The sequence below is a fragment of the Melopsittacus undulatus genome, chromosome 4 (genome assembly GCF_012275295.1).
Source record: "Melopsittacus undulatus isolate bMelUnd1 chromosome 4, bMelUnd1.mat.Z, whole genome shotgun sequence".
NCBI classification, from domain to species: Eukaryota; Metazoa; Chordata; class Aves; order Psittaciformes; family Psittaculidae; genus Melopsittacus; species Melopsittacus undulatus.
The window spans coordinates 30,310,942-30,325,187 of NC_047530.1; the positions used below are offsets into that span (position 1 = coordinate 30,310,942).

The 14,246-nt window shown below is 44.1% G+C and overlaps 1 non-coding gene across 1 annotated transcript; it reads left to right on the forward strand.

The window, feature by feature from the left end:
* Positions 1 to 7,899: 7,899 nt before the first annotated feature.
* TRNAT-UGU (transfer RNA threonine (anticodon UGU)) lies at positions 7,900 to 7,972 on the forward strand. Its single transcript has one exon. It is a non-coding gene; the product is annotated as a tRNA-Thr (tRNA).
* The last annotated feature ends 6,274 nt before the right edge of the window (positions 7,973 to 14,246 follow it).

Below are 14,246 nucleotides of genomic sequence, written 5' to 3' on the forward strand. Positions count from 1 at the left end.
ACCCACGTACTGGCTCCTGTCTGTGAGCATGGGAAGGGAACACCTTATGGCTGCACTTTGAAAGTCAGAATGTGTGACCCGAACCTTCACAGCACAGTCTGTACGTGTTGTTTGTCTGACTGCCACCAATGTAGTCACAGGCAGGCTCTGATCTGACTAAATTACATATACGTGTTTTCAAGAATTCCCCTGCTCACCCCTCCTCTGGAAACAGGATTTAACCTTTTCCTCTGAGGTGTCTGAAACCAAATCACTGCAACCTTGGCAAGTGAATGACCACCAGAAAACTGACACTGCCAAGGAAAAAAAGTGGTCTGTTTTCATTGTCCAAGCAGAATTAAACTAAAAAAGCAAACAAACTGCATAGATGATGAAAATTAAATTAGATTTTCTTTACTTTCATTATCTAAATAGTTTTTATAATAAATGTTTTCTAAAATATGACTTTCAGCCATATTAGAAACAGACTGATTTTATGTACTGTACAATGCTTAATAGCTCCTCCAAGCCACTTCATTCTGTAATTTTAAATTAATTCTTTGGGCTTTTTTCAAAACAAGAAACTTGGCATTTTGACAGAATAGTCCTTAATAACACACTGAAGATACTGCCAGGAGGTGTGATGATGTCTTTTCATCAGGTATACTTTTCTTCCACAAGAATGGAATCATTGTGATATAAATGCACAGTTCTTTTTGTCATTTATGTAAATAAATAATAATAATGTAATATGTGAAAAAGCACCAGCATACTGAGAGAGTCCCAGAAGATCTACATTTCAAGGCTCAGTACTATCACTGCGATATAAACCAGGCAAACCAGGCAATGGCTATAATGAGTACATGTTCTTAAAAAGAAGAAAAAAAACCAAGAAGAAAACTAAAATGATAAAATTGGCATGTGCAGGTGCCAATTTTAAAAGCACTTCCCCACCCATATTTGAAAAATTAAATGTATCTGCTTTAGAAGCTGGACTTGTCTTTTGCAAAGAAGTCCTTTTTTTTTAATTAAAAAGCCAGATCTTTCCATATTAAACAATTAATTTCTAGTTTAGAGCCCTTTTTTTTTCTACCATAACTAGATATTTGAAACTGAGATTTCTGCTAGACAGAATTCCAGTTGGAAAGCTACTGAAGTTCACAAACTCTTCACTGTAGTTAAGAAAGTGCTGGGACCATGTGTCTCATTTCTAAGAACAGACAGAAAAATGCTACCTGTTTCCATCTGCAAATTTCACATTGGGATTAACTCTGAGGTTAACCACTGAGGTTGGCCTGCCATGGTATTTCTTAGCCCTGACCTCTCAACCTCTCCGTGGCTTATGAAAATAGAACTGAGGTTCCTGACCACAGAGTGCAGAACTATTGACTATCAGATTGAGGTGCAGCTCAACTTGGTGTTGATGAAGTCATCACTCTTGCAGCCTGTTTGAATTGAGTTGGTGGAGTTTTAATTTACAGTAGATATTGCTACTGACAGTAAGCAAGAAGGAGCAGGAGACTGCTTGAAGTTTCAGTGGATGCCCCACGTGAACACTTGAAGTAATTTCCCAACCAAAACTGAGATGTTTTAGCAGAAGAATATGGTCTTACTGGTACAGGGCCTGTTACTGGAACAAATAGCTCATTATACAGTTGCAACTAGAGTAGCCCCAAGACTCTAAATTAGCCTCCTAAAAGCAGTACAGGTAGAAAACAATTAGAATTTTTATTACATTGTAAAAAGAAGTCTTGTGTAAGCCCTTTACACCTGTCATTGTTCACAGGAGGATGAATGTAGGTAGAGTGATGTTCTGCTTTCCAGAGGATTCAGCTGAAATCAAACAAAGGAATAGAAAATGTGATAATCTCAACCCCCCCCCCCCCTCCAAATAGTGAAAGTAACTGAGGAATTTGGAGATATGATATGGCTTGTGGTGAAATATACTGGCTACATTGAAATTCTGTATAAACTGAAATGGGCCTTTGAGAGCTCTCAGGGCTCTCAAAGAGATTGTTGTCCTTTCCTGGTCTTCTGATAATGCCCAGTGATTCCATAGGAATTGCAGAGTGAGTTGCTTCTACTCCTTTACACTGTGCAAAACAAAAATTGTGGTAAGACAAGTCCCTGTTTTACAACCAGGATTGTTTGAAATTGTATTCAAGCTTTTGATTGTTTCTTTCCCTTTTAGGGAAAACCAGTCCTGCTCTGTTATTGGTGAGCTGCTGTATTTCATTTGATAACCCATTCTTGACCCTTTTGAATGTCTAACACGGTATTTTATATGAATATCAGAGTGCTTGTTCACAGGGAGATTTTTTTTCCTGCTTCAAGAAGGCTGAAGGACTTAAGCCTTTGCAAAGATGCTAACACTCAATCAGACTTCCCAGCAGCCTTATGCAGCTATTATTCCAAAAGCATCACCTTAAAGTCTTGGAGAGAAACCATTATGGTTAATGCAGTTTGGCAAGTTAGGGTAATACTGACAGCATTGCATTGATATGGTTTAATGGCATAAGCAGCATGCACTTTGTATCAGGGAAAAATTACCCGTTGAACCTTGCTGTAGCTTGATGCCTGTTCTTAGCCTGGATAGCTATGAAATGGTGTGGAAAGTCCACTCTGGGTTCGGGCTCTGGCTCTGTCCCAAGGGGAAATCATTTCCTACCAGCTTGCCTGTTAAAAAACCCTCAACAACTTGCTTTGATATTTTCATTTGCTACAGTGTTATTTTTTAGACAAAACAGAGCTGCCCAGTGAGCAGCCCTCCTGCTCTACGCTCCTAATGAAAAGATAAACCAGTGGTGGAAGTGAATACAGAAGGTATTAAACAGAGGGAAATGCAAATGGACTTTTTTTATTGTGATGGGAAACAAAGAGACTTTGGCAGTCACTTTGCAGGAAGCAAAGTCCACTTGGTCCGCTCTCGGGGAATTCCTTCTTCGCTCAGGAAACAGATTGGCACAGTGAAAACACAAGTGGTCTTTATAGCTGTATAATGTGAGAGAATGAAAATTTACCCTCGTGCTTGAATAAATGGATTACTTATGATGTCTGGCAAATAAATTTCATGTTCTCGAAAGTCATGAAGGATGTCAAAATCTTCTGTTGGTTCAGAGAAGAGGCCTGTCCTGTTCCAAGGACCTCACCCCAGACCAGAGACCAATTGACAAGCAGCATTGCAAATATGCGTAACAAATGTATTTATTCCTTGGCTCATGTCCTCAGGAAGATTCTCAGTCAATTCAGGAGTCACTGATGGCTTCTGAAGTACACAAAGTTTCAGAGATGTGACCACTTAAGAGGTGGTTCTTCCCTTACTTTAGTGGGAATTTAGGCAACCGGCTGGGCAGATCTTTGAAGCCTCACATGCTGACCCTGTAAACTTCCGCGTTTGGACTTTGTCTCCTCCTCGTTCCCAGGTAACTTACTGGTCAGACATTTGTATCATGGCTCCAGCAGGAACCTTCTGCTCTGCCACCTCACTTGCCCAGTACTGGAGATTTTGCTTTTTGAGAGATATTATTTAGCTTAAACAAGTAAGTTTTTAATAGCTTGAGTCAGAGTTACAGTATTATGTGGTCTAGTATGTTATTTGCTTAGCTTTAATTGCTTAGCATGAGTAGCTAGATTTCTGAAGCCTTGGGCCCTAAGCTGTGGACTTTCACCTAGATATGCTTTTGGTTGGAAGAGAGTTAGATTTTAGTAACTCCCCTGGAAGCTGACACAGTGCTGTGTTTTGTCTTTAGTGTGAGAAGAATGCTGATAACATATTGATATTTTAGTTGTTGCTAAGTAATGTTTATTTTAGGTCTAGGACTTTTTTAGTGTCCCATGCTCTGCTGACAAGCAGGTGCACAAGAGGCACAAACCAGAAGATAAGGAGGCTACAACCATCAGCAGAAACTGCAGCTCAACAAGATAAGAACAGTTAACAGCCTGCTAGTACGAAAACAATGAAAAAATCCAATAAGGTGTTAGAAGACCCTAGACCAAAAAATCCCCATTGGGCTAAAATGAAGGGCAAGGGAATAAATCCTAAGGGTATAATTACCCAGGGATTTCTTTGCCAAGGTCCCTCTCCAAGGGCACCCAGCTTGAGCTGTCCCTTTTGTGGTACCACTCAATTATTTAGTTATTTTTCTGTGGAACTGAACGCCTGAGACTCTGTTGTGGGAAGCCAAGGGTTGAGCCTGAGGAAGGAACAGAATCACAGAATCCTGAGGGTTGGAAGGTGCCTCAAAAGATCATCTAGTCCAACCCCCCTGCAAGAGCAGGGAAACCTAGAGTACATCACACAGGAACTTGTCCAGGCAGCCCTTGAATATCTCCAATGTAGGAGACTCCACAACCTCCCTGGGCAACCTGTTCCAGTGCTCTGTCACAGTAAAGAAGTTCTTACTGATGTTAACGTGGAACCTCCTATGCTCCAGTTTAGACCCATTGCCCCTTGTCCTATCAATGGATATCACTGGAAAAAACCTAGCTCCAAGGAAGAAGAGTGCCCAAGAGTGTGTGTGTGTGTGAGCCAGGAGTCATACGTGGCACCTGTCAGTTCACTGGAGCCACCTGCTGCAGATGGACTCCTGTTCCAGCAATTAAAGTCTCAGGCGGTGTGTGTGCAACAACTGGAATGGTGTGTGACTGCTCAGGCAGCAGCTTCTCCCCTAACATGCCATGGGAAACAAGGTGGCTGGGTGCAACATAATGGAGGAATATACTGCCGGACACTGCTGCCCCCACCCACAGCCTCCTGTTATGGGTCCTAAGGGATGCTATCACCTGGTGAGCTCAGGACCAGGACCAGTCCATGGTCCAAGGCATGTGTGTCACTGTGCTGTTAGATGTGAATAGACTTAGGCTCAAAGCTTCTAAGAGCTTGAAAGCTGTAATCTATAACCTCTGATGCAATAAAGGCTAGCGTGACACTTGTGCACAGGGATGCTGTTTCTGCAGCATGTTGTACTCATTAGGCATGAGTGTCAATGGAAAACACTAAATAGGTAGGTCCTCAGTACTTCCTTTTGATGTCCCAGGTAACATGAAAGGCAGCCTATGCCACTGCTCTGGTACAGTGACATTAAAAAAAAATCAAAAAAGAGGGAGAAATCATCGACTGTAGGAGATCCCTGCAATTTGGCCATGCTCCCAATCCACAAAGCTACTTTTCTGATTTCTCTCATTAGCCCAGCTGCAATATGCACAGAACCAGATTACTTATCAGGCCAGAATATTAATGTTCACAGCATTCATGTTTTGGGGCACTTAAAATGAAGAGCACTAACAGAAAAATCTTTCCAATCCTTTCATATGAAATCCCAGCCTTCTGAACTGACAAAAATAAATGCAGTGAACTTTCAGTGATATAGCACCATATAAAAAGGTTATTAAAAATGTATTTGAAGGACTAGCTTTGTCAATACTAATGCACTGAAGAAGTGGAGGGTTTCCCAGCTCAGGCACTGATGTACGCTTAGTGAGGGAGTGATTACTGCAGTAATAGATTCTGGTAGCTTAAGTAAGACAAGCAGTTTTAGACTTCATGTGCAAAGAATCACCCTCTTATAAAAAGATGAGACACTCCATAATACTGAGGTGAAATACGAATATGTGTTTAAAGGAATATTCCCAAGTAGATATTAATGTGTTTGGGGGTACAAAGATAAAATAGAGCAGTGTAGAGGGATAGAAGAGTACTGGCAGGAATATAAATGATTTATTGGTCTAGTTGTTGATTCTTATTTCCATAGTAATCAGAGGGGTTTTCAGAGATAATCTGTACATTCCCTAAAGTGTTGTGAACTTAGCAACACAGTGGCAGTGCATAAAAATTTTAAAGTACAATTAACTCCACTTTGAGAACTGTCTTGAATTCAGACATCCCTGACCTTGCCACTCATTTTTGGACCAAATAACTGCTTGATCAAGATTCAGTATTCCTGCTACAGAGTTTTGCCACGTCTTCCAGAATCAAATGAAAACTAGTCAATCCTGTTTTATTGCTATAAATTATGAACCTAGAATAAAAAGATAGCAAGGACAGAAAAAGCCAAGCTTTCAAACCCTTACATTCAGCCATTTAAGACAGTGGTAAGAGAGATAACAATTTATGTCTAATTATTATTGTGGGGCTTGGGTTTTTTTGAAAATGCTCCCATTGAAGAATGCATAAAATACTTTACTCCTCCCATTTATAGATGCTGCCACTTTCAGTTTTGTTCTCAAGTACCATAGCTGAGGTGTTTCTTTGGGTGTTTGCAGAAACATCTTTCACTCCAGCAGTCAGCCCTGGCTGAAATGAGAAGGTAAGTGCCAACTGCCTGTTGTGCTGCCAGCTCTCACACAGGTTGTGTACAATCCTGTCTTTGTGAGTCCCAGCTCTGAAACAATCAGCTGCATTCTGTATTGTTTTCAGTGCACAATTGTCTGCTTTTCCAAGGTTAATTTAATCAGCAGAAGTGCCCATTAGTTTTTGATTACTTTCTTAAGGATGTAAGGGCATTAAATACTAAACCCAGCACAATTATTCTTGTCCAAAGAGGGTCTCTTTGTCCTATATTGGGAATCTGGGGCAGCTCTTGCCTAGGGGTGATAGGTCCACTCCCATCAGGACTTGCTGAAATCTCTTCCGTTTGTTCTCCCTTAGCAGTGACATGTAGTAGCAGAACACAACAGAGGTTTAAGAGAGAGATATGGTAACATCTAACAAGTTTTCATAAAGTGTTGTTGTGGGCTTTTTGGGTGTTTGCAGGGTTGGAGTATTTTAATAATGCTTAAATATGTTCTGGACTTCTTGTGCATTGATGCACTTACACGACAGCCTCCAGTTGGGATTCCATTGATTTTCTTGAGTTCACAGATGGGCACGTATTAGCTCCACACCCCAATCCTGCTGTGGACTTAGTCCCATTGTGTAACATTCTTTATAAAACTTCTCTAAGCCAAACCAGGTTTATGAGCTATCACATTGCATTCCTTTCCCACCCACGGATCCAACTCTGAATTCTATAGAAACAGATATTACTACAGAATCAAGACAGAACCCTGAATATTGCTTTCTGAAAGGCATACAACTGGAATTTAAATAATTTAATTTGCATGCAGCTTACATAAAAAAAGTTCAGCCCAGCCATAAGTGACCAAAGCTCTTTGCAAGGCATCTGCTTTAATGTGTGCCATTAGAAGTGACTGTGCCCAGCATCAGCACTGGATGCAGTACACCTGAATGGGTCTTACAGCATTGCTGCCTTCTACCCATTAGCTATTACCTGAAGGTTCCATCTTCTAGCTCTGAGCTTCACAGCCTGTGTGAATGTGGCCTGGAGGTACCTGGTGTGAGAACATGCTAGAAGCCCTAAGGTTAATGCTTAGTGCTGCTGAGAGGTGCCACGAAGCAAGTGATACTCAAGGGCCCCTGGGGCAATACATCTGTGCCGCAGCAGCGGTTCCCAGACTTCGCCAGACTCCCCAGCCTTTTCAGAAAGAACACCCTGCACCACCTCACATGGCTTTGTCGTGACAACTTTTACTCCTGACCTGTAAAAATCAGGCTGTATTTCAGACATTCACCTAGTTTTGATTTCTCCTCTTGCGGGTTTTTTGCTTGACAGGATGAGTGCGCTACCGACCAGTTTCACTTCCTGGTTTTGCGAACGTCCCAGGCCCCCTTCTGTGGCCGACCAGCTGGCAGCGCGTTAAGCGACCAGGCAGAGATGGCGGGGGCGGTAGGGTAGCTGCTGCCCGCCCCCCGGCGAGCCCCGTACAGTGAGAGATGAGCCGCGGGCTCCCCTAGACGGCGGCGGCTACCCCAGCCTCAGGGCGAGCTCCTTCCGGCGAGGGGCAGGGGCACAGCCGCTCCGGGGGCCGCGGGAGAACTGCGTGACTGCACGTTAGTGACAGTCGGGACAAACCTCGAGCGGCGGCTCCATAGCTCAGTGGTTAGAGCACTGGTCTTGTAAACCAGGGGTCGCGAGTTCGATCCTCGCTGGGGCCTCCATGACCCTTTTTAAGCCATACTGCATCCCCCAGCAACTAGCTTCATTTTGAGGTATTTTTGATGGTAACAGACTAGAGCGTGCTTGCGAGCCCCGTGGGCTTCTTAGCTGGGGAAACGCTCCGGAAGCAAAAGCCGTTTGGTATAATCTGAGTGTTAACATCGATACTGGTCACCAAATTATCTCATGGCTGTGCCTTGTGCTGGCAGAGGAGTGGGGGGAACAATAAGCTCTTTGGGAAGCAGTATGGGGATGGCTGAGTAAGTATTTGTACAGCTCACATCACAATCTCCCTGATGGGAGCTTTGGCAAAATGCTGTTTAAGGGCTTTAAAAGGAACAAATTGCCCCTGAGTGGAGAATAAGCTGGGCAGGATTATCTGACGCTTGCCTGTGTGTCAGGCAAGCCGAGCTGTTGGTTTTATTTCTGTATTGGAGCCTAGACGAGGGAGGTGTAATTTTGTGTTTTTTTTTTTTTTTGTTTGTTTTTTTACTTTTGCTTTTACACTATAGAGAAAGAGGTAGAAATGTCCACACACATCCTCTAGAGCACCACACTTTTAAAATGTGCATTCGGGGTTGTTTTTCAGAACTCTTCTGAGCGAGGCTTTTAGTTTCTAGCATTGCAAACACTACAGCAATTGTTACCGACACCAAGCAAGGGAATTAATACACACACTTCGGCAAGCAGAAGGACAACACCTGCAGTGCACATGCTGCAAGGTGCTCATACCATGGCAGAGCTGTTGCACAGGCAGGCAGCTGCTGAAGGCTGTGGCTTGATGTGCTGAGGAGGACACGTGGGCTGTGGCGCAGCAGTGCAGCCTGTGTTACATCCTCCTGCCTCCTGTCACAGCTCCGCTCCAGCTGCCTTTGTCTGCTGAGGGTAGAACAAAGTTGTGCTGATGCACAGGGTTATGCCGTTGCTGTGGTGAGAGGAAAGGGGGCTGGGAGGCTGTTTCCCACTTACGGCAGGAGTCATGCTGTGCTGTGAGGCCCAAAAACTATTTTAATTTGCTGCGCTTCGGGGTTCTTGCACATAAAAATTTGCTCGGAATGATTCCTGTTTGCAGCACTGTCTCCCCATCATCCAGGAAAACAGTGCTTGATCCTCATCCAGTGTTACCAGCTGACCATCACCCTGGCTCAGCAGTCCTCCCGGGGTGCTTGTGGCAGGCTCATGTCCCATGAGAGGATCGGTTCTTGCGGGAGGCCGCTTTGGAGGCTGAGTACAGTTTTGCTCTGGACAGGGAGCTGGGTTTCACCATGACCAACCAGAGCATTACCAGACCCCTGGGGTGCCACAGATGGCCTGCAGAAGCAGTCATGCGTGTGCTCATGAAGGCTGTGTAGTATGTTTAGTCTCTTCCAGAGCACACAGGTAGAAACTGCCTCTGCAGCTGGGCCTGGCACAGCCCAGCGGAACCGTTTTCGTGTTCAGAGGCTGGGGCTATGGTACTTTCGCCATGGAAGAGAAGATAATGAAGCAACAGTTGGTTGCTGTGTTCCCCACATCCATGAAGTATCACGGGAACAGGGTTCAGCTATTCCCGTTTGCCGGCGCTGTGTATGCGCTGCCACGGAAGGTTTTCTAAAGCGCTGACAGGTTCCAGGTGTGCCGCTACAGCAGTGTGGAAGCGTCAGTCGGGGCTGAGCACCCGAACCGCGCCTCCATTTCAGGGCTCCCTCGGCAGCGCCTCCAGCCCCGCGGCTCTCATCAAGCGGCAGGGAGCGGCCGATGCAGCCGGAGGCCTCCAGAGGGAGAGCCAGCTCCTCGCAGCCGCGGCCGCCGGCACTGCCCCGACGAACAGACCCCGGCGAACAGGAAGGAGGCGAAGACCCAGGCGTGTGAGAAGCCTCGGTCCTCCTTCCACTTCGAACGTCTGTACCCTAATGCCCTCAGCTGCGAGTGCTGCCGTTGTGCGGCCGTGATTGGCCTGGCCACCCGCAGCAGGCGCTGTAAGGGGACACGGCACTTCATTGCGTGCTGCCCTAAATCCCGTTTGCTGCCGGTATGATTGAATTTTCGTTTTTCTGAGATGCTTCTTTACATTAAACAGGGCCTATTTTAAAATAGTGGTCTTAAGAGTAGTTTATAATTGCTCTGCTGTCATATTGTGTATAGCAGACCAGATGACATGCTGTTACAGGTGACCCCACAGAAACCTGAAGCATCCTGGCTCCATGGCTGTGGCCCAGCCTGTGGACACTGCCCGGTGGCAGGCACTGTCAGGACGGCTCTCTGCCCCCAGCATTCACACACATGCAGGAGTAGAAAGCAGGAGGTGAGATCAGGCCTCCTCTGAGCTGATTCTCCTCACCTTCTCCATCCCCCATGGGACACCTATGTACTACCCCCTGATATCAGCCAGCAAGTGACCCCCACATTTCCTCCATCCTCTACAAGTGGTGTCATTCCTTGCTGTAAGGAAGAAATCTGCTTTATTAGCAGCTCTTGCTACTGAGGATGGGAAACGTGCTCAAAATACCTAAAGCAACCTTAACTAGGTCCAGTGATACAGTCATTGGTGATACCACTAGAAAATGTCTTTATGGTTTGTTCCTCCAGACTATGGTAAGGGGCCTGGACAGTACTAATTGTGGTTTTATTTTGGACCACTAGCACAGCCCCTGAGAATTGCTGTAGTATCTGGAAAGACAGATACCTTGCCATCACTGCAGGGCATTCTGAGCATATCTCAGAGATATTTCTCTTTGTTATGTTTTGTTTTGGTTTTTTTTTTTCCCCCCAGGAAACTTATACCATCTTGCTCAGCTCAACATCAGGAGGCCTTACACAAGAAGAGGCTGTTTCCTTCACAAGTCTACTATTTTTCTTTCAGATTTGTAAGAAAAACTGACATATCTAAGCATAGCTTACTGCAGCATGATATCATTTTTGACAATGGGAATAGGGAATCAAAGTCAATTACTGTGAAACTGGTTTAGTCAACAGAGGAAAAATAAAATATAAACTCTTCCAATATTGCACATGCTTTAATACCGTACAGATGCTGCCAAAATATCACAAATTTGTAGAAAGCACAAACAACTTCTTTTCCACCAAACTCCAAGCACTGTCAAAGTATAAAAATATAAGAGAATGTTTTAATTTGTTTAGTTAGAAAGGAGCTAAAGAAATTCTGACTTGTAATTACGGACTTTCTACAAGTACTCAAAGTTTGATGACTGGCTTTGTGCCAGTGAGGTAAAGACAAAAAGTGGAAGTTGAGACTTCTTTTTTTCCTGGCCTGATGCAAATGCAGCTGTCAAAAAAAGCATTCAGTGAACAGTGAAAACATTTACTTGTAATAACATAAGCTGTTAACAGTAACATCAAGAAGAAAAATGGGTTTGTCTTCTAAAGATACTATTTTTAGTCAGACATTGCTCTTTTAATTCTGTTTTTCTGGTTGCTAAAACAACTAAAAATTCCTTGTGTGTGACAAACTATAATGCTTCTAGTCAGGATGTGCCAAACTTTGATGCCTGACCACTTCTTTTTACAAGTTTAATGTTCCTCTTACTTTGTGTATGGTTCCTTTTGTAGGGTGTCATAAATTTGCAAGTGTTGTTTGAAGATAGGTAGAAAGAAATCTGAACACCATAATCACCCAGCTATGATACTGATCCAGTCTGGTATATCCTGACCTCTAGACTGAGCTGTATCCTTTCCCCTTTTCTTCCTCCTCTGTCAAAATGCCCTTTTTAAAAGAAAGTAATTAAAATACTGCTTTTCAAGTCCAGATGCAGGCTAAATGCATCCCTAGATGAAATGGGAACTCAATGCACTGGAACTATGAATGATGATGCAAGGCAATCTTCACAGGGGAGTAACAGTAGATCAGTCTGTATTTGCTGGTATTCTTGGAAAAAAAGACCATATTTCTGAGCCAGTTAGCTATGGATGGAGAGACAACTAATGAACCCATTTGGCTTCTAGTATGGATGTTATTTACTGTGATGTTAACATATGAATAAGGATGCTTAAAAAGAACAGGGGCCTCTGGTAATGAGAAAATGTAGATGAATGCAATCCTTCAGTGTTAACCAGGAAAGTGACTGTTGTGTTTTAAAGAAAAATAATGTTTTCCATATTTTCAGGTAATCTTTTCTAACTCTTGAAGAATAAAAAAAAAAAAAACAAACAAAACCAGAAATATCTTATTGAAACTCACGAAGTTCAACAAGGCCAAGTGCAAGGTCCTGAACCTGGGTCAGGGCAATCCTAAACACAACTACAGGCTGGGTAGAGAATGGATTGAGGGCAACCCTGAGGAAAAGAGCTTGGGGGTGTTGGTCAATGAGAAAATGAACATGAGCCAGCAGTGTGCACTCACAGCCCAGAAAGCCAACTGTATTCTGGGCTGCATCAAAAGGAGCATGACCAGCAGATCAAAGGAGGTGATCCTGCCCCTCTACTCTCCACTCATGAGACCTCACCTGCATTACTGTGTTTAGCTCTGGGGCCTCCAGCATAAGAAGGATGTGTAACTGTTGGAGGGAGTCTGAAGGAGGCCATGAAGATAATCAGAGGGGTGCCTCTCCTGTGAAGACAGGCTGAGGGAGTTTGGCGTTTTCAGCTTGGAGAAGAGAAGGCTCCGGGGAGACCTTAGAGCAGCCTTCCAGTACCTAAAGGGGACTTACAAGAAATCTGGAGAGGGGCATGTTCCTACAAGGACATGTAGGGACAGAACAAGGGGGAATTGCTATAAACTGAAAAAGAGGAGATTTAGATTAGATATTAGGAAGAAATTCTTTACTGTGAGGGTTGTGAGCCACTGGTACAGGTTGCCCAAAGAGGTTGTGGATGCCCTATTCCTGGAAGTGTTCAAGGTCAGGTTGGATGTGGCTTTTTAGCAACCTGGTGTAGTGGAAGGTGTCCTTGCCCATGCAGGGGTGTTGAAACTAGGTGATCTTTAAAGGTCCATTCCAACACAAACCATGCTATGATTCTATGGCTGAAAGAGTAAAATCAGAGAATCTTCAATATGCAAGAACAAACAGTAGTATTTACAACCAGCTACCATGCTGGGTGTTATTTGTATTATAGATTTTTCACTGCTTTTTGATCCTTAATCAGTTAAACTGTACATGTTTTATTGAATCAGAAAGAGTTTTGCTTTCTGGTGCAGAGAGCCCTGCCTTTGATAATACACACTTCCAGTCAGCAGGCTACTAAGAAGAGGCATGAAAAAGCACTCTGCCTCTTTTATGTTTTCAACAGAAGGTGATTTTCCTACAATTTTTATATTTTCCCTTCTATTTAACGAGCTTCTTGGGCTGTGCAGATCTATCCCCCCATGAGGCTGATGGAAATGTTGGTATATTTGGGTCCTCTTTCAGTGAATAATAGTAGCCATTATTCAGGGTAAAACTAAAAAATTACAGTCACAGTGCATGTGCGACAGATCTCCAGGGCAATCAGATGTGTATGTGCCAGCAGAGTAGTCACTTCACCTTGCAAAGAAGGGCCATTTGAATATAGATCTTTCGGGCTAGCCAGGCTGGATTTACTGAGGGGAAATAAACTTGTTCAGATATCACATGAAGAACAACAAGGTGCTTGGTGACAGCCAGCATGGCTTCACTAAGGGGAAATCCTGCCTGACCAATCTGGTGGCCTTCTGTGACGGGGCTACAAAAGTGAAGGACAGGGGTAGAGCAGTTGATGTCATCTACCTGGACTTGTGCAAAGCGTTCAGCACTGACCCCCATAACATCCTTGTCTCTAAATTGGAGAGACATCAATTTGATAGGTGGATCACTCGGTGGATAAAGAACTGGCTGGGTGGGTGCATGCACAGAGTTGTGGTCAACGGTTCAATGTCCAGCTGGAGACCTGTAACGAGTGGTGAACCTCAGGGACTGGTGTTGGGACCGGTCTTGTTCAACATCTTTGTCAGTGACATGGACAGTGGGATGGAGTGCTCCCTCAGCAAGTTTGCCGATGACACCAAGCTGTGTGGTTCTGTTGATACGCTAGAGGGAAGGAATGTCATCCAGAGGGACCTTGACACACTTGTGAGGTGGGCTGATGCCAGCCTCATGAAGTTTAACCATGACAAGTGCAAGGTCCTACACCTGGGTTGGAGCAATCCCAGGCACAGCTACAGGTTGGGCAAAAAGGAAATTCAGAGCAGCCCTGAGGAGAAGGACTTGGGGGTGTTGGTCAATGAGAAAATGAACATGAGCCGGCTTCAGTGTGCGCTTACAGCCCAGAAAGCCAACTGTATCCTGGGCTGCATCAAAACAAGAGTGACCAGCAGGTCAA